General features: G+C 38.0%; 1 pseudogene; it reads left to right on the top strand.

The window, feature by feature from the left end:
- Window positions 1-22,794: 22,794 nt before the first annotated feature.
- Window positions 22,795-23,241, top strand: LOC132371400 (small ribosomal subunit protein uS12-like; annotated as a pseudogene).
- The last annotated feature ends 2,143 nt before the right edge of the window (window positions 23,242-25,384 follow it).

The raw sequence follows: 25,384 nt of genomic DNA, 5'->3' as shown, positions 1-25,384 counted from the left end.
AGAAAGGCTGAACAGACCTATAACAAAGATACTAAATTTGTAATTAAAAATCTTCCTACAAACAAAGCTTAGGCCCAGATGGCTTCACTGGTGGATTCTATCAAATATCTAAAGATGAAATAATGTCAATCTCACACAAACTCTTTCAGCAAATAGAGGAGGAGGAAACACTTTCCAACACATTCTGAGTCTAGTATTACCTTAATAACAAAGCCAGAAAAAGACATGATAAGAAAACTACAGAACAATATCCTTAATTAACACAGACATAAAATTCCTTAACAAAATATTAGCAAACCAAATCCAACAACTTATAAAAAGTATTATACACCATGACCAGGTGTGATTTATTCCAGGAATGCAAGGTTGATCTAACATCCAAAAATCAATTTATGTAATAATACACCATACTAATAGAATAGAGGACAAAACCCACATAATCACTTAAATAGAAACAAAAAAAAAAAGCATTTGACAACAGCCAAAAACTATTTATGATAAACACTCTCAACAAAATAGGAATAGAAGGGAACTTCCTCAGCCTTATAAAACAGGCATCTACAAAAAAACTACAGCTAGTATTATTTTTAATGATGAAAGAATGAATGCTTTCTCTCTAATATAAGAGATAAGGCAGAACATCTGCTCTCGCCACCCCTATTCAACATTGTACTGGAGAAATGGAATAACGCCAGAGAAATAAATTTAAAGGCATACAGGTTGAAAGGAAGATGTTAGAGTCTTTATTCCCAGATGACATAATCCTATATGGAGAAAATCCTAAAGAGTCAACAAAAAAATTTGCTAGAACAAATAAGTGAGTTTAGCATGTATGCAGAATACAAGATCAAGATAAAAATCAATTGTATTCTATATGTCAGCAACAAATAATCCAAAACCAAAATTTAAAAATTCTTTTCGGGCTTCCCTGGTGGCACAGTGGTTGAGAATCTGCCTGCCAATGCAGGGGACATGGGTTCGAGCCCTGGCCTGGGAAGATCCCACATGCCACGGAGCAACTGGGCCCGTGAGCCACAATTACTGAGCCTGCACGTCTGGAGCCTGTGCCCCGCAATAAGAGAGGCCGCAACAGTGAGAGGCCCGCACACTGCGATGAAGAGTGGCCCCCGCCTGCCACAACAAGAGAAAGTCCTCGCACAGAAACGAAGACCCAACACAGTCATAAATAAATAAATAAATAAAATTTAAAAACGCACCTCATTTTAAAAAAAAAATCTTTTCACAGTAGTATTGAAATGAATAAAATGCGTAGGAACAAATTTAATAAAAGACAAGTACACTGAGAATTAGAAAGCACTGCTAAGACAAGATAAAGGAGAGCTACACAAGTGGAGAGACATTTTATGTTCATGGATTGGAAGACTCAGAATTAACAGGTGGCAATTGTCCCCAAAATGATCTATAGGTTCAATGCAATCCCTATCCAAATCCTAGCAAGCATTCTAATAGAAATTGACAAGCTGTTCCCAAAATGTATATGGAATGCAAAGAGCCTGAAATAGCCAAAACGATTTTGTAAAGTAAGAACACGATTTTATGTACTTGATTTTAAAACTTACTATAAAGGTACAGCTTGGGTGGTTTTAGTGTAAGGATATAGATATCAATGAAGCAGGGTTGAGAGTCAGAATTAAGAAATAAATCCTTATATTATGGTTAATTGATTTTCAACAAAGGTGCCCAGGCAACAGAATAGGGGAAAGAATAGTTTTTTCGACAACAAGTGGTCCCGAGGGAAAAGAGAAAAATACCCTTAACCCATAGCACACAGAAGTCAACTTAAAATGAGATGACAGAGCTAAATATAAGAACTAAAACTATAAAATTCTAGAAGAACACACTGAAGAAAATCTTTGTGACCTTGGATTAAGCAAAGATTTCTTTGCTTAATATGATATGATACCCAAACCATGATCCATTACAGAACAAATTGATCAAATAGACTTCATCAAAATTTAAGACTGTTGCTCTTCAAAAGATAGCATTAAGTAAATTAAAAGTCAAACCACAAACTGGTAAAAATATTTGCAAATCACATATCTGATAAAGGACTTATATCCAGAATATATAAAGAGCTCCTTTAACTAAATAAGACAAACAATACAATTAAATAATAGGCAATAGATTTGAATACCCATTTCACCAGAAAAAATATGAATAGCTAATAAGCACATGAAGAGATGCCCAACACCTTAGGGAAATGCAAATTAAAACTACAATGAGACACTATTACATACCTATTGGAATGCTGTAAATAAAAATAAAACAATACCAAGTGTTGGTGAGGATGTGAATAAACAGTAATCTCATACATTGCTAGTGGGAATGTAAAATGGTATAGCCACTTTGGAAAACGTTTTGGGAGTTTCTTAAAAAGTTAGGTGTAGGACTTCCCTGGTGGCGCAGTGGTTAAGAATCCTCCTGCCAATGCAGGAGACACGGGTTCGAGCCCTGGTCCAGGAAGATCCCACAGGCCGCAGAGCAACTAAGCCTGTGCGCTGCAACTACTGAGCCTGCCCTCTAGAGCCTGCGAGCCACAACTACTGAAGCCTGCGAGCCACAACTACTGAAGCCCGCGCGCCTAGAGCCTGTGCTCCACAACAAGAGAAGCCACTGCAATGAGAAGCCCGCACACTGCAACAAAGACCCAATGCACCAAAAAATAAATTAATTAATTAATTGAATAAATTTATTTTTAAAAAAAGTTAGCTGTAAACTTACCATACAATGAAGCAATTGTACTCCTACATATCTGTCTACCATAAATGTAAATATATGTCTACTCAAAGATTTTAAGTGAATGTTCATAGCAGTATAATTTGCAATAGACAAAAACTGGAAACAATCCAAATGTTAATCAACTGGTGAATGGATAAACAAGTGTACATATTCATATATTACTCAGCAATAAAAGGGAATGAACTATTGATAAATGCTACAACATGGATAATCTCAAAATCTCAAAAATATTATGCTAAGTGAAAAACTAGACATAAAATATCACATAATTATTATTCCATCTCTATAAAACGTCCAGAAAGGGCAAATCTGTAGAGACTGAAAGTGAGGATTTACTTCAAATAGGCATGAGGGAATTTGGGAGCTGATGGAAATATTATAAATTATGTGATAGTTAAATTGATATATCAATAAATTTACTAAAAAAAAAATTGAATTGTATACTTACAAAAACAAACAAACACTCAAGCTCCTGCGTATTCCAATTCTTGCCCCTGGACCCGCCCCTATACTATCCTTCTGCAAATAGCTGGACCAATAATAATTCCCTTCACTTCAAGATGGGTAACAACTACCAAAAAACCAACCAAACAAACAAGAACAATAGAACAAAACAAAACAAAAACCCACCATGGAACCTATGTAAAAATGCACGAGAAAAAAAGAAAAGAGCCATGATAAATAAAAGACAGAAAAAAATACACACACTAGAAAAATTACCTCATGATCCAGTAAAAATTGAGATCAAAGAATTCTTTATGAAATCAAATAATTTAATGAAGAAATGATCTCCATGAAAAGTAAGTTCAAATAAGATATATAGAGGCTCAAGAAAGAAATGATAGGACAGTACAGGAAAATAAAAATAAGTTATTTTTAACTTATTAAAGTTAGCAGAGATCTAGAAAACGAAAGAGAAAAATTAAAATGATCATGAAAATTAAAATCACTATTAAATCAGCAATGAGGAGAATATATACTGCTGAATATACACACCTGGGGTCATGGGATAAAATCTTAAGAAAATTGAATACTATTAAGTGGAAATGAACAAAGAATGCAAATGGACTGGATAGAAGATGATAGCTTTGAAAAGAGAGAGCTGAGTTAACATACTCAAAATTAGTGACCATAGAAAAAAGAACATAAGAACAAGAAAAAAAGCATTCAAAGATTAAATTAAGGACTAGGTCTTAAAATAGACGTGAATCTACAGATTGAGAGTACACATTATATCTTAAGAAAATACTACATATGCTAATACACACAAGACATATTCTGGTTAACATATTCTATATAATATAAAGTTAAACATGTGTAATGAATCTGCTGGGCATCAGGCAAAAAAATGACACTTTTAAAGGAGAATCAGTTTGGCCTCATACTTCTACCTGGCAATATTCAGTATTCTTAGTGAAAAAAGTGGTGAATATTTTTACCAAATTTTTATACAAGTTCGAAGGCAGATATTTTCAAATACAGTTTCCTGGTGTATTTCTTGAACAAAGTATTAGAAGTTGAACTTCTGTGAATCAAATGGTGAATGGAAAAGTTTTGGGTCAAAAAACAACTGATGGCATTGAATTCATTGTATGCAAAACTAAGATTTTACAAATGAGGGAATAGTTAGAAAATTGCAGGTAAGTGTTTACTCTTAAGGTAGAAAAATGATTTATCTAAAGTCAGGAGATGGAAGAGGAGAAACAGTGGAAGACAGTGTAAATATGTCAATTTGCTCATGTTCTATGATGAGTTAGTAGATGCCTTTCAGAGTTGATAAATTAATACGAGAACTATATTATTTAACAGTATAACAGTAATATTGAGTAGTCAGATTTGAGTGTGAAGGGGAGGATGGTGCAGTGAAATGTAGAATTATATCTATTTCCTCATTTTTCAAAGTGAGAATCCAATATAAATCTAACTGTAAAGTAAAAGAAGCTTAGTATATTGTATCAATATTTAAAACCTGTGGGATTAATTTTGCTATTATAAGAAAACAATACATTGGGTCAGAAAGCAAAACCATTTATAAAGGATACAACTAAAACAAAGTGACTCGGAAAGTTCAAAAATAAGAGGATAGGAACAACTAGGCCCACTGTATAGCACAGAGAACTATATTCAATATCCTATGATAAACCATAATGGAAAAGAATATATAAAAAAAAGAATGTATATATGTATAACTGAATCACTTTGCTGTACAGCAGAAATTAACACTGTAAATCAACTATACTTCAATTAGAAAAATAAGAGGATAGGAAGAGTCATACGAGGCAAATTAAATAAAGAGAAAGCGGAGATTTTTTTTTTAACATCTTTATTGGAGTGTAATTGCTTTACAGTGTTGTGTTAGTTTCTGCTATATAACAAAGTGAATCAGCTATACATCTGCATATATCCCCATATCTCTTCCCTCTTACGTCTCCCTCCCTCCCACCCTCCCTATCCCACCCTTCTAGCTGGTCACAAAGCACCGAGCTGATCTCCCTGTGCTATGCAGCTGCTTCCAACTAGCTATCTGTTTTACCTTTGGTAGTGTATATATGTCAATGCTACTCTCTCACTTCATCCCAGCTTACCCTTCCCCCTCCCTGTGTCCTCAAGTCCATTCTCTACGTCTGCGTTTTTATTCCTGTCCTGCCCCTAGGTTCATCAGAACCATTTTTTTTTTTTTTATGGATTCCATATATATGTGTTAGCACACGGTATTTGTTTTTCTCTTTCTGATTTACTTTACTCTGTATGACAGACTCTAGGTCCATCCACCTCACTACAAATAGCTCAATTTCGTTTCTTTTTATGGCTGAGAAATATTCCACTGTATATATGTGCCACATCTTCTTTATCCATTCATCTGTGACAGTGGAGATCTTAATATCAGACAATGGCAAATTAAAGACAAATTAAAGTTCACCAAATGAGATAAACATGCCATTCCACATTCATGACATAACAGTCATGCACATTTGCACACCAAATAAAACAAAGAAAATCTGGAGGAACATGCAAATTCTTTTTGCTACTCTTGATAGATGAATAGATTTTAAAACTGTAGTGGGAGCTGTGGATGTCTCCCAGGAATTCTTTTACCTCTCCCCCGTTGAATAGAAGCATGAGGTGCACTTGGAGTGGGGGTAATAGTGATAGAGGGAATTAATCCCATCTAGAATTCAGAGTTAGCACCTCATTGTTTTAACCTAATCAGGACCATCTTGTCAGGCCTCCCAGTGATGGTTTCAGCAAACCAGGCCTATGCAGTCACTGTGCAGTATGCCCCTTGCCTGTGATTAAGTAGGAATGGACATGGGCAAATAACCCAATTTAGGCCAAAGAGTTGGAAAATTCGCTGGGCTTCTAGGCAAAATTTCCGCATTCTACAAAAAAAAGAAACATGCTCATCTGTCTTCAGAATGCTGTTGCGTAGGAATGTGAGTTCTGGCACTACTCAGCCATCTTTACAAAGCACTGACAAACAAGAGGGTTTAGCTCAAGAGAATCATGGGAAATGATCTGGTGCTGTAGCCTCTGGGTAAGTCAACTTGAGGCTCACCCTACCTCTGGCTTTCAGTCAAGTACGTCTCAGATAATTAGTAAGATAAATAAGATAATTAAGTATATCTAATTGGGATATAAAAAGCTCCACACCTGAAAACCACACATCTTGTTTTCAAGTGCCCAGGAAATTTTTCTAAAATTGCCCATGTACTAGCCACAAAGAAAATATCAACCCAATGTAAAAAGCAATATCACAGATTCCACTCATAGTACAATAAAGCTAGAAATGAGTATCACAATCTAGAAAATCCACAGTCATAAATACTAAAATAGATGAACAACAAAGAATAAAAATAAAGTTAATAGCAGCACTATTTAGCCAAAAGGTAGAAATAGCCCATATGTCTATCAACTCATGAATGGATAAACAAAATGTGGTTATCTATACAATGGATGGAAAGTAGATTAGAGGTGCAAGTGGCTGGGGGAGACCAGCAAGTGGGAAGAGACTGTTAATGGTTACAGGGCTTCTTTGGGGGATATTCTGGAATTAGATAGTGGTGATGGTTGTACAACTTGGTGAATATACTAAAAATCACCAAATCATACTTTAAAAGGATGGCTTTTATATATGTAAATTATATCTCAATATAAAAAATGACATACTTCATAGAATATATTGGTCACAGAGACCAACCATGATACAGTGTGAGAAGGGACACAAGCATGTGAATACCAGGAGGCAGGGAGCATTTGGGACTCTCTTAGAGGCTGGCTACCACATACATCTTCAAAAATGTGTGTCCTATTACACTTGACATCTTCTCCTATGTCAAATACCTTCAACTGGATTCAGCTGCTAATGTACCAAAACTGACATCTGTATACTTATGTCCTTTCATTGGCTAGTCCCAGATATATTTCACAGCTCATTTTCTATCCTAAATGATGTCCTACTTGAACAAAGGTGATATGATTTGGAAATCATTTTCTAACATAACATTATTTCTTACTGATCTGTCTGCTCTCAAGTATAACAGTTTCCACTTTTAAGAATCGCCACTATACACCACCAAACGTAAAATAGATAGCTAGTGGGAAGCAGCCGCATAGCACAGGGAGATCAGCTCGGCGGTTTGTGACCACCTAGAGGGGTGGGATAGGGAGGGTGGGAGGGAGGGAGACGCAAGAGGGAAGAGATATGGGAACATATGTATATGTATAACTGATTCACTTTGTTATAAAGCAGAAACTAACACACCATTGTAAAGCAATTATACTCCAATAAAGATGTTAAAAAAAAAAAAAGAATCGCCACTATATTAACTGTAGATACATTATCTCCAGTCCTAATAGAAATCCTGTGAAGTAGAAATGCATATTATTGATGAGGAAACAGAGGCTTGGAAATGTTACATAAGTCGCCCAAGATTTCATGGCTAGTAAGTGGCAGAGCAAGGATTCTAAACCATGTGATAACAACCACCACAATAGTTAACATATATTGAGTATTTATTGTGTCAGGCATTATTCCACCTGCTTTCCATGGATTATCTCATTTAATCATCACAACAACCTAATGAGGTAAGTACTATTATTAATATTTTACAGATGAGAAACCGAAGCTCAGTTACAAAGGTAGTGAGTGACAGAACAGAGACTAGAATCTGGGTATGTTTGACACTGGGTGCACTTTCCATTTTACTACACTGCCTCTCAGGGTAAAGCAGAGATGAGTAAATCAAGGGAGGGTTTCAGATTTTTATTTATGTACTATTCATTAATTTATGTACATATCCATTATATCTTTGGTCCATAAATAATTTCAAGTGGCAAGTCGGTCTAAACTCTGTTTCCATGAGTATATTACTAACTCATCTTTCTCATGTAGAAAATTACTGACTCAGTTTTCTATGCAAGTCTTTCACAGAAAGTCTGACTGAATTTTTCTAGATTCTGTCCCTACATCTTTCTTTCTATACCTTTTGAAATTTCCCTCTAGTTATTTCCCCTTTTAGCTCTCACCATAATGGGAGATAATGAACAAAACCTTTGAGATCCAATTCCACCAAAACGGTTTCCTCACCAACCACCTTGTCTGGAGAAAGATCTCCAGTTCCCAAAGCGGGCACTGTGGTTCTGGTTAGTGCTTCCCTAACGAGTTCCCACTTGGCTTTCTTCCTTTTGCTTCCTCTGAATGATGAATTGCAGTATAAATTTAGGCTCAACTTTTGTAGGAACTGGACAACTCAAACACAAATCAAACACAAAAACCTGATTTTCTTGGAGGAAAAGGAAACAGCTGAGGTTTCTGCATAATTAGAATGAGAGGAGAGTGCCCTCAACAAGTGTCCATCTAGCAAAGAATTAGAGACAGAAACAGATTTACATGAACACAGTTAATGAAAACTAAGCTTCAGGACCACCCACCCGCAAAGCCCTTTCCAAGGTCCCAGGAAGAGGTCCAGCATTGTGTTCAGTCATATGTTTCTGTAAAATTTGCAAAACGTGGTATTTATTTTAACCACAGTCAGTTAAGGTTGCTATTCCTTCCTCAACTTTCTCTTGGTCACATGCCTCCCTAGATCCAGTCCTTCTGGGTGGCCTCAGCATGACTTGGACCTGGCTAAGGCCAAGTGGAGCTGGGGATGCATTCAGTTTGGGGTTAATAGAATATTTTTATGGGATTTGCAGTTATTTCTGTAGAGTTAAGTTACTGCTAGGTGCCCTGGTGCTGGAATGGCTTCTAAGAACACTGCTATCACCCACAGAGCCAATTTACCCAATTATCATGACATGAAAGTGTTGGCCAGTGGTCCTATAGGAATAGGAATGTGTGCCCAGCACCATAATTATGTCAGTCGTGTTGGTGGGAATGTAAATTGATACAGCCACTGTGGAGAACCTTATGGAGGTTCCTTAAAAAACTAAAAATAGAACTATCATATGACCCAGCAATCCCACTACTGGGCATATACCCTGAGAAAACCATAATTCAAAAGGATACATGTACCAAATGTTCATTGCAGCACTATTTACTATTTAATAGCCAGGATATGGAAACAACCTAAATGTTCAACGACAGATGAATGGATAAAGAAGATGTGGTACATATATACGATGGAATATCATTCAACCATAAAAAGAACGAAATTGGGTCATCTGTAGAGATGTGGATGGACCTAGAGTCGGTCATACAGGGTGAAGTAAGCCAGAAAGAGAAAAACAAATATCGTATATTAACGGATATATGTGGAATCTAGAAAAATAGTACAGATGAACCTATTTGCAGGGCAGGAATAGAGACGTAGACGTAGAGAATGGACATGTGGACACAGGGGTGGAAGGGGAGGGTGGGACGAATTGGGAGATCAGGATTGACATATATACACGGCCACGTGTAAAATAGATAGCTAGTGTGAACATGCTATAAAGCACAGGACACTCAGCTTGGTGCTCTGTGACGACCTAGATGGCTGGGATGGTGGGATGGGTGGGAGGGAGGTCCAAGAGGGAGGGGATATAGGTATACATATAGCTGATTCACTTCATTGTACAGCAGAAACTAACACAACATTGTAAAGCAATTATACTACAATAAAAAAGCAAAACAAAACAAAAAACCCCAAAATTATGTCAGTCGTGATGGAAGAACAAGATTTGGAATGTATGGACACAGAAGCTAGTCCACAGAGAATTCTTACAATCATTAGACATGTAAAATTATAAGCACAGGATTTGGTTCTCATAGATGCCTGGTCAAAATAGAAGTACTCTTGTCAGGAATATATTTGATAATACAGCATATCCAATTATAAATACACCAAACATTTTTATGCAAATCACACAAAAGAATATTTCCAGGGCATGAGCCTACAAACACAAACAGTAACTTCTATGGATGAAGTTGTACCTTTTATGAATCCCTACAAGCAATCGTAAAAGATACATTTATATGCAATAAGTATATATACTATATATAATAAAAAATATATATAAAACCATACTAGAGGAAAGAAATATCTTTCTCTTCTTTCTATAGAAAATATTATAAAGTCACTCTCATATAAACAGGTGATCAAAGAGTATGCAGCCAAAACATGTACAAAACATATCATAGAGGTTTGTCAGGCAATAGGTCAATAAAAACATCGAATTCGATTTATGATGTTTGTGGTATTTGTCATATGTTTACAATTTTTAAATTTGCTATGACTGTTTTATCACTTTAAATGAACATTCTCATTCCTGCCTAATTTTTTTTTATAACTTTTTTTAATTTAATTAATTAATTAATTAATTTATTTATTTATTTTTGCTGTGTTGGGTCTTCGTTTCTGTGCAAGGGCTTTCTCTATTTGCGGCAAGCGGAGGCCTCTCCTCATCGCGGTGCGCGGGCCTCTCACTATCGCGGCCTCTCTTGTTGCGGAGCACATGCTCCAGACGCGCAGGCTCAGTAATTGTGGCTCACGGGCCCAGCTGCTCCGCGGCACGTGGGATCTTCCCAGACCAGGGCTCGAACCCGCGTCCCCTGCATTGGCAGGCAGATTCTCAACCACTGCGCCACCAGGGAAGCCCCCTGCCTAATTTTATATTTGTACATTTGTGTTCTCTTGCTCACAACAGATCTCCAAAATTACATACATTTCAGGCCCCACAAGACCCACATCGGCCCCTGGTTAGAGATGTTCTCTCTGAAACTAGAGCAGAAGGATGGCAGAAAAAAATAGATTTAAATTTTTGGCTTGTTTAATAATCAGAGATTTTATTTCTGAATTTCAGTTTTAGTTCTATGAATTTCCTTTTTTACTCAGCTTTACTGAGATACAGTTTACATATACTATATATACAGAGATCTTAATTATACATACACTTGACAAATGTATGCATGAGATAATAGAAAATATATATATTGGTCTCTGTCCCCAGTTCCTGGCACAGAGCTCTAAAACCCTTGTATATTCCCAAGTGATACGGGCACTAGGAACATCTTTTGTTCTATTGAAGTGACTATGGGTGGGCTCCTGGATGGCTTCTGGTAGGAGCTGGTTACCAGAAAGACCAAGACATGATTAGAAGCTTGGAATTTTAGCCCCAGTCAATAATTGATCATACCTATGTAAGGACGTCTCCATAAAAATTTCAACAGCACAGGGTTCAGAGAACGTCCAGGTTCAAACACATCCACACTGGGAGGGTGACACACCCCACCTCCACAGGGACAGAAGCTCCTGCACTCAGGACCCTGCCAGACCTTGTCCTGTGTATCTCTTCATCTGGCTGTTCATCTGCATCCTTTATCATATACTTTAATAAACTGGTAAATGTAAATAAATATTTCCCTAAGTTCTGTGAGCTACTCTAGCAAATTAATCACACTGAGGAGGAGGTCATGGGACCCTCCAATGTATAGCCACATCGGACAGAAGTTGTGAGTAACCTGGGAACCTACTTCTTGCAATTGGCATTTGAAGTGGTGTGGGAGCTGTGGGTTCTGACACTATCTCCAGGTAGACTGGGTCAGAACTGAGTTAAATTGTAGGACAGCCAGTGTCACAGAGAATTGCTTGGCGTAGGAAAGACTCCCACACATTTGGTGACAAGAAGTATCAGAAGTGATGTTCTGTGTGAACGTGGTAGTAGTGTGAGAGTAGAGGAGACACACAGGAGAAACTCAAAAGGGAAAGACTGGGTTTCTCCCTACACAGGAGGAGACCTGTAGCTTTCTCTAACTCAGTAGGCACCCGTGAAAATAACACCCAAATGAAGATATAAAACACTTTCATAATCCTCCCAAATTCCCTTGTGTCACTTTCCAGTAAATACTCCCCCACTAGAGGCAACTGGTATTCTGATTTTTATCACCAGAGATGAGTTTGCTATTTTTGAACTTCATATAAGTGAAATAATGAAGTACATATATATTCCTTTGTGTTTGCTTCCTTAAGCATATGTTTCTGAGATTCACGCATGCTGTTGCCTAGGAAATTAATCTCTTCCTTTTTATTGCTGAGTAGTTTTCCATTGTGAGGCTGTAGCACAATGTGTCCATTCTCCTGTTAAACATGTGGGTATTTTCAGGTTTGGGATATTATGAATAAAGCTGCTACATATATTTGTGTATAAGTTATTTTGTGACGACTGTCAATTCTCTTGGGAATGTACTTAGGAAAGGGATTGCTGGGTCCTATGATAGGAGAAAATGTTATATATGTATTCTATCCATTATTGAAAACGACGTGTTTAAGTCTCCAGATATTATTGTTGAATTGTATATCTCTCCCTTCAATTTTTCTTTCTTTCTGTACTTTGTAATATGCCACCCCACTGCCTCTGCTGTTTCTAATGGAAAGTCAGGTGTTAATCTTATTGGGATCCTTTTGTAAATGATGAGTCACTTTTTTCTTGCTGCTTTCAAATTTTTCTCTTTATCTTTGACTTTCAGCATTTGTGTTTATTTTGCTAAGAGTTTGGTGAGCTTCTTGAGTTTTCAGCCATTATTTCTCCTCCTTTCTCTCTCTCCTCTCCTTCCCATTATGTGTATATTGATGTGCTTAATGGTGTCCTACGTTTCTTTGAGATTCTGTTCACTTTTCATTTTTTCCTCTGTTCTTCAGATTACATAATCTCTATAAATTTACTTTTTAAATTGTTGACTCTGTCTTTTGCCTGCTCAAATGTAATATTGAACCCTCTAGTGAATTTTTCATTTCTGTTATACTTTTTGTCTCCAGAATTTCCATTTGGTTCTTTTTTATAGTTTCTATCTCTTTATTGTATTGATATTTTCTATTTTATGAGACATTGTCATCATTCCTTCCTTTACTTGTTTTTTTTTTTTTTTAACATCTATACTGGAGTATAATTGCTTTCTTCCTTTACTTCTTTAAGAACTGTTTCCATTACCTCTTTAAGCATAGTTCTAATGATTGCTGTGAAAGCTTTATCTGTTAAATTCAACAGTTGGGCCCTTTCATAGGCAGTCTGTTGCCTGCTTCTTTCCTGTGTATGGTCTTTCCTGTCTCTCTGCATGTCTCATAATTATTTGTTGAAAGTGTACTAATTATTTGTTGAAAGTTGTACATTTTGGAATATTTTGTAGCAACTCTGGATACTGATTTCCTCCCATGCTGGGGCTTGTTGTCTGCTCATTTGTTTAGTGACCGGCTGCAATATTTTAGTGAAGTCTATTATTCCCACAGTGTGAAGCCTCTGATGTTGCTTCTCAGTGGGTGCAGCCTTGGGCCTGTGCAGGGTCATCCTGGTCTGACCATGGCTTTTGCAGGACTCCCTTGGACTGTCTCCTTCTCACCAGCTGTTAGGCTCACTAACTGCCAGCTGATTGGTCTAGTGCTTTCAATGCCCTAGGGTATACATTACTCCTCAGTCTGACCTGATTACATCAGGCCACTTTGCAGGGGTTGTTTTTGAGGCAGGTCTTTGAGGTTTGTTCTGACTTCAGAAGTGTTTTTTGTAGCTGTCTCTTTCCCTGATTTTTTTATGGTTAGGCTAGCTGGCCCACGATTTAGTATGTTGCTCTAATGAAGCTACCAGCCTCCTCTTAGTTGCTCACCAACAAAATCTCCATTGTTTTTGAGAGTGTCCTTAGGCTTGAATGTTCTCACACTATTTCAAGTAAAGTCAGTTCTTTTGGGGAGAGCTTGGATGCTCTCTAATCCTGTAGACTGTCTTTCCTTCTTGGCAAAATCTCTGGAACTGGCTTCTTTTGGAGAGACACCCTGCTTTAGGTGCAGGAAGCTGGGTAGGTGGCTTGCCTCCCTTGGCATGGAACGTCTGCCCTATGAGCAAGCTGGAGCAAGGGCACTTGGGGCCCTGATATTCTTTACTGGCTGTGCTTGTGGTAGAGCCGCTATACTATGAGCCTAGGCTGGGTGGAGGAAGGATGCCCTGATCTCTCAGCCATACTCCCCAGGAATTCAGCCTCTGCAACTCTGTAACTCTCACTTTTATCCACCAGCTCTCATCCACCATGGTTGATGAAAGGCACTGGGACATTAATTCTCCTCTCCATTCTTCTAGGCTAGCTCATGTGCTGAGCAGGTATATTAGTCAACTCAATAACAAACTACCATAGACTCGGTGGCTTAAACAATACAAAAGTATTTTCTCAGGTTCCAGAGGCTGGAAGTCTGAGAATAGAGTGCCAGCATGGTCAGGTTCTGGTGGAGACTGTCTTGCTGACTTGCCGGTAGCAAACTTCTCACCGTGTCATCTCACGGTAGACAGAGAGACAGAGATAGAGAGGGAGGGAGGGCACAAGCTCACCGGTTTCTCTCTTATAAAGTCGCTAATCCCATCACGAGGGCCCCACCTTCATGACCTCATCCAAACCTAATTACCTCCAGAGGCCCCACCTCCAAATACCATGACACTGAGGGTTAGGGCTTCAGCCTACGGATTTGGGGGAATATACAAGCATTCAGTCCATATCAGCAAATTTCAGTGCCTTTCAGAAGGCTCTGAGGCAGAAAAGCAGAAACGCCTGGTATGCCCTTGAGGTGGGGCCCTATTAGCATGATATATATATTCTACATATTGATTATGCTGGTTAGATTTTCTATAATCTTATTTTTTGTCCATTTGACTTGTGTCCTGTGTTGGACCAAAAGTGATATCTCCTAGTTTTGCTGTGGTTTTATGTATGTATATCCTTAACTTTCTGATTTATAAAGGTAGTTTCTGTGCTATTTGTGTTACATATATTCACAACTGATGTATTATCATTGTGAATTAAGCTCTTGGCCTTATCAAGTATTCTGCTGTCTCATTTAATGCTTTTTGTCCAGATTGAACATTTTCTGATATCATGATCACAGTCTCTGCTTTCTTTTTTTTTTTTTTTTCACACACACACACTGTATTTTATTTTTACAAGAGATAAATCGACTGACACCAAGCATTGTACATGGATGACCACAACAAAAGCAACAATGATTGCAATTACGAAACATGAAACACACTCATACTATGTCATAATATTGACATTCAGTCCAGTAATCCTCCACTGTAACAGCTCCTTTACTTTGCAGTGAAAATTGATTTGTATATTCTTTGCCTCTGAGTCCTTGTGGAATTTTTTTTTTTTTTAAATTCAGACAGAAAGTCACAAAAATTATACTCATCCTCATCAGTTCACTCAGTCCCATGTAATTAATTTTTTTTTTTCATCTTGATCTTTTGTTAGCACTTTTATGAGTTCATCAGTTTTTCATTAGAGTTCTGAAAATGCTTATTCTGCTTTCTTATTGTCTTATTTGCCTGCTATACCTTTACACATCTCCCTCGTTCTAGCCATTTTGAATCACTTTGATTTAGTTGTATCTCCTGAGCACAGAGTAGGGTTGTGCTTTGTGAATCAATCTGAAAATCTTTTTAGTAGGTAAGTTTCCATTTACATGCATTGAAATGAGTGACAGGCTTGATTTAATATCTATTTTAATGTTATATTTACTGTGCATTTTGTTTTATTTAATATGTTCCTTTCTCTGTGTAGTATGTTTCCTTTTCTCTTTAAAATTTTTTTGATGTTCAGAAAAATTGGAAAATTTGTTCTTGTAGTCACCTTCCAATGTTCATGTGTCACTCTGCCTGTGTGTGTTTTTGTCCAAGTTTTGCCCTTTTGTATGGATACCAGTCCTATTAAATTGGGGCCCACCCTTCTCCAGCATGACTTCATTTTAACTAAATGTATCTGCAGTGACCCTATTTCCAAGTAAGGTCGCATTCCGAGATACTGTGGATTAGGACTTCAACATTTGAATTTTGGGGAGACACAACTCAACAATAACAACTCCCATCTTAATAGCTGCTGTGGTGCCTCAAACTCTGTCCTTTGATTCTTCAAGCTATTAAGATTGTGAGATTCCATCTAAGTTTTGTTTGTCTGTTTGTTTGTTTTTTGGCCGCATGGCATGGCATGTGGGATTTTAGTTCCCTGACCAGGGACTGAGCCCGCGGCCCCTGCAGTGGAAGCGTGGAGTCTCAACCGCTGACTCTTAACCACTGGACCGCAATCTAAGTTTTAGTAGCTCCCTTGGAGGAGGACTGTGGGCTTCCCTTAGTCTAAAAGCAATCAAAAGGGAAAACTTACCCAGTCTGATCTCTCTTCCCAAGTGTCAACCCCTCCTCTTGTTTCTTCTTCCTTTTGGTTGTTCTCTAGTGCCTTCAAGTGGTTGTTTTTATATTTTGATAGGAATTTCATGGCTGTTATTTGTAGGAGGATTGGCGCAAACAAACTCTTCCACCATTATTGCGAGACTCTCATTTTATGTTATCTTGGGTTTTGCTTTGCTTTGTTTTGTTTTGGGGGGGAGGGGTTGAGTGTTTGAATTTGTGACTAGGTGTTTTTCACACCTGCAAATGTTTAACAATGTTTAGTTTAGTTTGGTTATTGTGCGTGTTTCCTTCTGCTTCATTTTTGGGAGGGATTTTTTATTGGCTGAAATGTTATGATTTTTATTTTATGTTACCTTTATATGTTGGCTTTGTTTGTATGTTACCTTCCATTTGCCATTCATTTGGAAATGTTCTGTTTTTTCTTGGACTAGCAATAACAAGCAAGGATAAGGATTTCAGACAGCTCACTGTATTTCACAGTTCACGTGCGCCCTCTTCTGTTTATTTAGAAAACTGTAGTTCCTTTAATAATTACACTTTTTGGAGGGTAGGTTGGTGTCTTTCATTTTGTTCTACCAGTTATTACTAGTTATTTTTAAAAATATGCTTAACTTCCTGAGGTCCTAACAAGGTTTTATTTCTTGATGTCTGGAATAGTTGCAAGGTGTGTTCACCTAGATAAAATTCAGGGAGCTGTATACTTACGATATGTACATATTTATATATGCATATTACACTTCAATAAAAAGCTAAAAATACACTTAAGTCTATAATTCTCTAAAGACTAATGTCAATAATGAAATGGTAGTATGTTTCAGAAAACTATCTTCTATCTTCCACTTTTGTTATAACCTACCTACTATTTTTGTCCAGTTGTTACTCTAAAAATTATACCTTGCATATATGCCTAAAAGGTATATTTTATGAATACACTTAATGGCATATTAAAGTTACTTGTTTTTAGATCATTTGACGCTCATTGCCAGTTTTTTTCAAACTATGTCTTTAGCAATCATGAATTCTCTGTCTTGATTCATCTTCCAGCTGAAGTACAAAATCAAATAGTTTTTAGTGGAAAATAGCACTCCTTCATAGTTTCACCATTAAAACTAGCACAGCCTTGCATATTTAAGATTGTCTTTCTGTTGCTTCAAAGAAAAAGAAAATTTGGCACATCACAAACATTTCCCCACGGGACTTCCCTGGTGGCGCAGTGGTTAAGAATCCCCCTGCCAGTGCGGGGGACATGGGTTCGAGCCCTGGTCCGGGAAGATCCCACATGCCGCGGAGCAACTAAGCCCGGGAGCCACAACTACTGAGCCTGTGCTCTAGAGCCCACGAGCCACAACTACTGAAGCCCACGTGCCTAGAGCCCGTGCTCCACAACAAGAGAAGCCACCGCAATGAGAAGCCTGCACACCGCAACGAAGAGTAGCCCCTGCTCGCCGCAACTAGAGAAAGCCCGCACTCAGCAACGAAGACCCAAAACGCAGCCAAAAATAAATAAATAAATAAATAAATAAATAAATAAATAAATAAATAAATAAATAACATTTCCCCTCAAAACTTGTTAGACAATGTTTTATTTTCTGCCATCACATATTTGTCATAATATGAAGTCAGCCCATTTTTAAAATTAAATGAAAGATTCTTTAAATTCTATAGTGCTTTACAATTTTGAGAAGTTTCACACACGATTTCATATAATCCCATAATAACCCCTTCCCCCCTCACTCCTAAAGTGCCCCTCCCCCTTTCCCTCTCACCACTGGTAGCCCCTGGTTTGTTCTCTATATCTGTGAGTCAAAGCCAGCACATCTTCAGAAATTCCATTGTCTAATTTTTTGTTGCTGGTATATAGAAAGACAATTGCTTTTTTAATATCCATCTTGTATCTAGTGACCTTGTTAATGCATTTATTAATTATGATAAATGATTCTTTTGAATTTTCTGTATATATGATTGTGCCATCTCTGAATTAAACATTCTATCTGCTGCTTTCTACTAGGATTCTTTTCCCCTGCTTTACTGTGAAATAGCAAATGCCCTCAAGGGAAAAGCCAGGGGAAATATGAAGTCCACCTCACTATGTTTCCTTTGTTTCACATATTGTAACGCCTCAAATCCTGCCTGAGTTACATAATTCTTTAAATATTTTAAACAGTTTTTAAATGTACATTGTACATCTTTTATAGTTGTTTTCAGCAGGAGAATTCATCTGTTATTAGCTATTCCATCATGGCTGGACCAGAAGTACAGCCTGCCTTTTTGCTTTTTTTGTAATTTTATTTTCCACTTACATGCTTATAGAATTCATTCTTTACCCTTAAATCTTAAGATTAACCAAGAAATATACAGGGGTTGATTGATTGTCATTAATTTATTGTTTCATGGGAATCTTTCTGATGTGCAGTGGGGTCTTTATTCAGTTCCATCAAATATTATTCCACTTATTTTGTTCATAAGTCAATGAAAAGAGCCACAATCAAGGAGCACTCCCTCCCTCGTAGTTTCATCATTAAAACCAACATCTACCTGCCTTTCCATCCTTGGATGGAGGATCTCTCTTCTAGTGAAAGGACAGCCCCTCCATTGTGCCCTGGATCAGAACCCTCTCTTCCCCGGTGTAGTAACCTCTTCATGTCCTGCATCATTAGCTTCTTCCTCACTCCTGAATCACCATCAGCAAACAAGCACACTCTAGCATCCCCTATCCTAAAGAAAGAAAATCGGCCTTCACCACATATCTCCTCCAAGCCCAGTCTGGCTCCCCTTCAGAGGGAAACTGACCAAAATTCCCTTCATTCTCTTTCTTCATTTTCTTCCACTTTCTCCTCAACCCTCTCCATCTGCCTCCCCCATTCCCCACCACCACACAGAACTCTGTCGAAACTTCCCTTGTCAAAGCTGCCAATTAGCTCCATTTGTCAAATACTATCATTGCTTAATATGTCGCTCAGTCTCTCAGCAGCATTCAAAACACGTTTTCTTCTTTTGGCTTCTATGACTGCATACTAACCTGGTTTTTCTCCTGTCTTCACATCTTTTATTCTATGTATATTCTCTCTGGATGATCTAATCTAGTCCTTTGAATTAAATATCATTTGTATACTACTGACTTCCAAATATATACATCTTTGACTCTGGGTGTTCCCTTGAGAGATGGGATTGTCTCTCTAGTGGTTTATTTAACATGTGCACATAGCTGTCTAAAGCTAATACAGAGAAAAATAAGCTCCATTCCCTCTCTTCATACCTGTTAATCCTTCATTTGCTCCCATTATGGTAAATGGCCCTACCATATATTCAGTTGTTCAACCCAAAACAGTGATCATCTGCAATCCCCCTCTTTCCTTCAACCCCTATTCCCCACTTTTCTGTAAGTCCTTTCAGATACACCTGCAAAATGCATTCAAAAAAATTCCACTTCTATTTTGCCTGTAATCAGTGAAGTTCAAGTCACCATCATCTCACCATTACTAGTTCTCTAACTGTGCTCTGTGGTTCCACACTTGCCCCCAACAATACATCCTCCGTACAGCAGCAAGAATTATCCCTTTAAAATGTGATCCATATCATATCATTCTCCTAAACCCACCAGTGGCTGCCTTGTACTAAAGACCAAACTCTGCACCATAGTCTACAATTTTTACATGCTTTAGCCCTTGCCCAACCACAAAGAGCCAGAGAACAATCCCATTGTGTACCCAGAAGGTGGCAGCTCGAATAGTTATCAACTCCTTATCATATCATGTTGTTTACACAATAATTTCCAGTTATGAAATATGTCATAAAGAATGAACATTACATCAGGGGAGTGATGTCAGCATCATGGCGGCATAAAATATTCCTCTTTTTTGTCCCCTTTTTAAAACAACAAAATAGACATCCATCCACAAACAAAAGCACCTTTGTGGGAGCTGTGGGATCCAGGAATCTCACCTACCTGTGCATCCAGTAATAGGCAGACAGATTTCGGTATAGGCTGCAGAATCAAGGGAGCCAGTGAACCTGCCCAGAACCCCCTCTTGCTATGATTGGGAAAAAAAAAAAACCCCAAAACTGGAGAGTGCTGACCTGGGCAGATACTCATGCATGAGAGGGAATTCGCAGAAGTCCAGCCTTCCTGAGGGGAGATTCCAGCACACCATTCTAGAAACAACAACAACAACAAAACAAGTTTGGTCACAGCAGAGGGGGTGGTAAGAGGAACTTTCCCAGTGTCCCCTCCCCCAAGGAAACACTGTACCAGGCTGATGTATCCAGTGGCAGTGCCCTCTCCCTCGTTAGGGGCGGGGAAGGATAGTTTGGGGTGAGTACCCAGCTACCTCAGTTGTGTGGGACAAACCTGTTTCTCTCCAATAGCACCCAGAGTTCTGAGGTTGGTCTTTCATGACTGGATGTGGGGGAAGAGGCAGAGAAGGGACGCCTTTCCTGCTGATTGCACTCAGCAGGAAGTCCACCCACAAACCCCTGGGAGTACCACACCTGAGGATCTCCCTACTAGATCCATGGGCCAGTGCTAAACCCACACCTCGCCCTAGTCTGTGGCATCTCCATGTGCACGCTTCCTACTGCAGTAGTGAAAGCAAGCTCCTGTGGCTAGGAAGCACACTCAGAAACAGGCCACATAGTGTGGACAAGGGAGAAAACACAAACTAAAGCTATAGCACCACCTTCTGGAAAACAAAAGAGAGGTTTCCAGGAGCCTGCCTGGTGACTTGTAAGCATCAGAGAAGACATAAAAGTTTAAGAATCCTGCCACACGAGGGAGCAAGAGAAGTGGAGTAAGAGTACCAATACAAAGACAGATAAAACCCCAGGTAATAACGACACTATTGAACAGGATAGTCCATCAGAAACCAACTAACAAAGGTTTAAGGTGGCATCTCCTACTTCAAATGTGGAAGCAGTAATGCAAAACTACAAGGAACATTTAAGATCAAGGAAACATACCATTACAAAAAGAAAATAATGATTCTCCAATAACAAAGCTCAAAGGTACAGAATTTTGTGATCTAGCCAAAAAAGAATTCAAAATAGCTGTTTTGAAGAAACTCAACAAGCTGCAAGAAAACTCAAAGACAGTTTGATGAAATCTCAAAAAAAACAAAAAACAAGATCAAAATGAAAATTTCCCCAAAGAGATAGAAATCATAGAAATGAACCAAACAGAGATTCTGGAGCTGAAGAACTCAATATATGAAATGAAAAATGCAGTAGAATCTGCAGTAGAGCAGAGCAAATGGAAGACGGAACAAGTGCATTAGAGATTAGGAGTTTGGAAATAACCCAGTTAGAGGCAAATAAACAAAACAAAACAAGTATGAAAAGAGTGAAAAAAGCCTACGTGGTCTATAGTATTCCATCAAAAGGACAAATATAATAACTGGTGTTCCAGAAAGAGAGAGAGGGAGATGGGAGCAGAAAATTTATTTAAAGAAATAATAGCTGTGAACTTCCTAAACCTGAGGAGAGGATTGGGCACCCAAATACATGCTAATAGATCATCCTATTGGTCATGATGTATAACACTTTTAATGTGTATCTGCTCTAGGTTTTTGCTTTGTGGTTACCATGAGGCTTACACAAGACATCTAACAGATAACACGGTGCATTTTAATTTGATAGCAGCTTGACTTCAGTCATCTACAAAAGTTTCACCCTTTTACTTCTCCATTTTTATATTTTTAATATTTCTCAGGATATAGAAATAATTCTAAAAGCAGCTAGGGAAAAAAGGATTGTAACCTACAAAGGAACACCCATTAGGTTATCAATGGGTTTTTCAGCAGAAACCCTACAGGCCAAGAGTATGGAATGGCATATTCAAAGGGTTGAAAGAAAAAACTTGCTAGCCATGAATGGTCTATCTAGCAAAGTTATCCTTCAGATATGAAGAAGAAATAAAGCCTTTTCTAGACAAAAGCTGAGAGAGTTCATCACCACTAGACCTGCCTTGCAAGAAATGCTGAAAGGAGTTCTTTGAGCTGAAACGAAAAGAAGCTAAGCAGTGACAAAAAATACAAAAGTATATAACACACTGGTAAAGGTAAATATACAATCAGACCTAGAAACTAAATCTGTAATAGGATAGTTTGTTAACCACATAATTTTAGTATAAAGGTGAAAGGAAGAGTATTAAAAGTAACAATAGCTACCATAATATGTTAATGAATACGCAATATGAAAATGCAACATCAAAAATATAAAAACGGAGAAGTAAAAGGGTGAAACTTTCGTAGATGACTGAAGTCAAGCTGCTATCAAATTAAAATGCACTGTGTTACCTGTTAGATGTCTTGTGTAAGCCTCATGGTAACCACAAAGCAAAAACCTAGAGCAGAAACACATTAAAAGAGTTATACTCTTTCGTTCAGGCCCGTGGCACCGGCAGGATGGGCAAGTGTCGCGGTCTTCATACTGCCAGGAAGCTCTGTAGCCACCGACGAGACCAGAAGTGGCATGATAAACAGTACAAGAAAGCCCATTTGGGCACAGCCCTGAAGGCCAACCCTTTTGGAGGTGCTTCTCATGCCAAGGGAACTGTGCTTGAAAAAGTAGGGTTGAAGCCAAACAGCCAAATTCTGCCATCAGGAAGGGTGTCAGGATTCAGCTCATCAAGAACGGCAAAAAAAATCACAACCTTTGTACCCTATGATGGTTGTTTGAATTTTACTGAGGAAAATGATGAAATTCTGGTTGCTGGATTTGGTCTCAAAGGTCATGCTGTTGGTGACATTCCTGGAGTCCGCTTTAAGGTTGTCAAAGTAGCCAATGTCTCTCTTTTGGCCTTATACAAAGGCAGGAAGGAAAGACCAAGATCATAAGTTTTGATAATGAAAGCATGATAGTAATACATTTCCATATGCCAAAAAAAAAAAAAAAAAGCATTATACATCATGACCAAGAGGAATTTATCTCTGGGATGCAAGGATGGTTCAACATATGCAAATGTGATATACCATGTTAAAAGAATGAAAGATAAAAATCATATGATAATCGCAATAGATGCAGAAAAGGCTTTTGACAAAATACATCCTTTCATCATTAGAATCCTCAGCACATTTGGTATGGAAAGACCATACCTCAGCATCATAAAGGCATATATGATAAACCCACAGCTTACACTGTACTCATCAGTGAAAAATTGAAAGCTTTTCCTCTAAGATCAGGAATAAGACAAGGGTGCCCACTCTTACCACTCTTATTCAATATGGTACTCCTACTTAGGATCAACTAGGCAAGACAAAGAAATGAAAGTCATCCAAATCAGAAAGCAAAAAGTAAAATTGTCACTATTTGCAGATGGCATGATCCTATATATAAAAAATCCTAAAGACTCAATCAAAACACTGTTTGTTGGAACTAATCAACAAATTCAGCAAAGTTGCAGGATATAAAATCAGCATACAAGGGGCTTCCCTGGTGGCGCAGTGGTTGAGAATCTGCCTGCTAATGCAGGGGACATGGGTTTGAGCCCTGGTCTGGGAGGATCCCGCATGCCGCGGAGCAATTAGGCCCGTGGGCCACAACTGCTGAGCCTGCGCGTCTGGAGCCTGTGCTCCGCAACAAGAGAGGCCACGACAGTGAGAGGCCCGCGCACCGCGATGAGGAGTGTCCCCCGCTTGCCGCAACTAGAGAAAGCCCTCGCACAGAAACGGAGACCCAACACAGCCATCAATCAATCAATCAATCTTTAAAAAATATCAACATACAAAAATCAATTATTTCTATACACTAACAACAAAACATCTGAAAAAGAAGTAAACATTTTGATTCAGTAGCACCAAAAACAATAAAATACTTGAAATAAATTAACCAAGGAGGTGAAAGACCTATACAATGAAAACTATAAGACACTGATAAAAGAAACTGAAGAAGACACAAATGGAAAGATATCTCATGTTCATGAATTGGAACAATTAATATTGTTAAAATGTTTATATTACCCAAAGCCATCTATAGATTCAATGCAATCCCTATCAAGATTCCAATGGCATTTTTCACAGAAATAGGAAAAGATCCTAAAATTTTTATGGAACCACAGAAGACCCTGAATAGTCAAAGCAACCTTGAGAAACAAGAACAAAGCCAGAGGTATCACAATTCCTGAAACAGTATGGTACTGGCATAAAAATAAACACATAGACCAATGGAATAGAATAGAGCCCAGAAGTAAACCTATGCATATATGGTCAATTAATTTACAACAAAGGAGCCAAGAATATACAATGGGGAAAGGACAGTCTCTTCAATAAATGGTGTTGGGAAAACTGGACAGCCACATGAAAAAATAAAATTGGACTATCTTACACTGTACACAAAAATTAACTCAAAAAGAATTAAACACTTGAATGTAAGATCTGAAACCATAAAATTCCTAGGAGAAAACATAGGTGGTAACTCCTTGACATAGGTCATGGTGATAAATTTTTTAATCTGACACCAAAAGCAAAAGCAAGAAAAGCAAAAATAAACAAGTGGGACTAGATCAAACAAAAAAGCTGCACAGTAAAGGAAACCACCAACAAAATAAAAAGGCAACCTACCGAATGGGAGAAAATATTTGCAAATCATACATCTGATAATGGGTTCATATACAAAATATGTAAAGAACTCATACAACTCAATAGCAGAAATATAAACAATTCAATTAAAAACAGGCAGAAGATCTGAATAGACATTTTCCCGAAGAAGACATACAGATGGCTAACAGGCACATGAAAAGATGCTCGACATCACTAATTATTAGAGAAATGCAAATCAAAACCAGAGTGAGATATCACCTCACACCTGTTAGAATGGCTATCATCAAAAAGACTAGAAACAACAGCTGTTGGCAAGGATGTGGAGAAAAGGGAACCCTTGTGCACCATTGGTGGGAATGTAAACTGGTACGGCCACTATGAAAAACAGTATGGAGGTGCCTCAAAAAACAAATATAGAACTACCATATGATCCAGCAATTCCACTTCTGGGATTT

Source organism: Balaenoptera ricei, chromosome 9, assembly GCF_028023285.1.
Source record: "Balaenoptera ricei isolate mBalRic1 chromosome 9, mBalRic1.hap2, whole genome shotgun sequence".
NCBI classification, from domain to species: Eukaryota; Metazoa; Chordata; class Mammalia; order Artiodactyla; family Balaenopteridae; genus Balaenoptera; species Balaenoptera ricei.
This window is presented reverse-complemented; position numbering and strand designations above follow the sequence as displayed.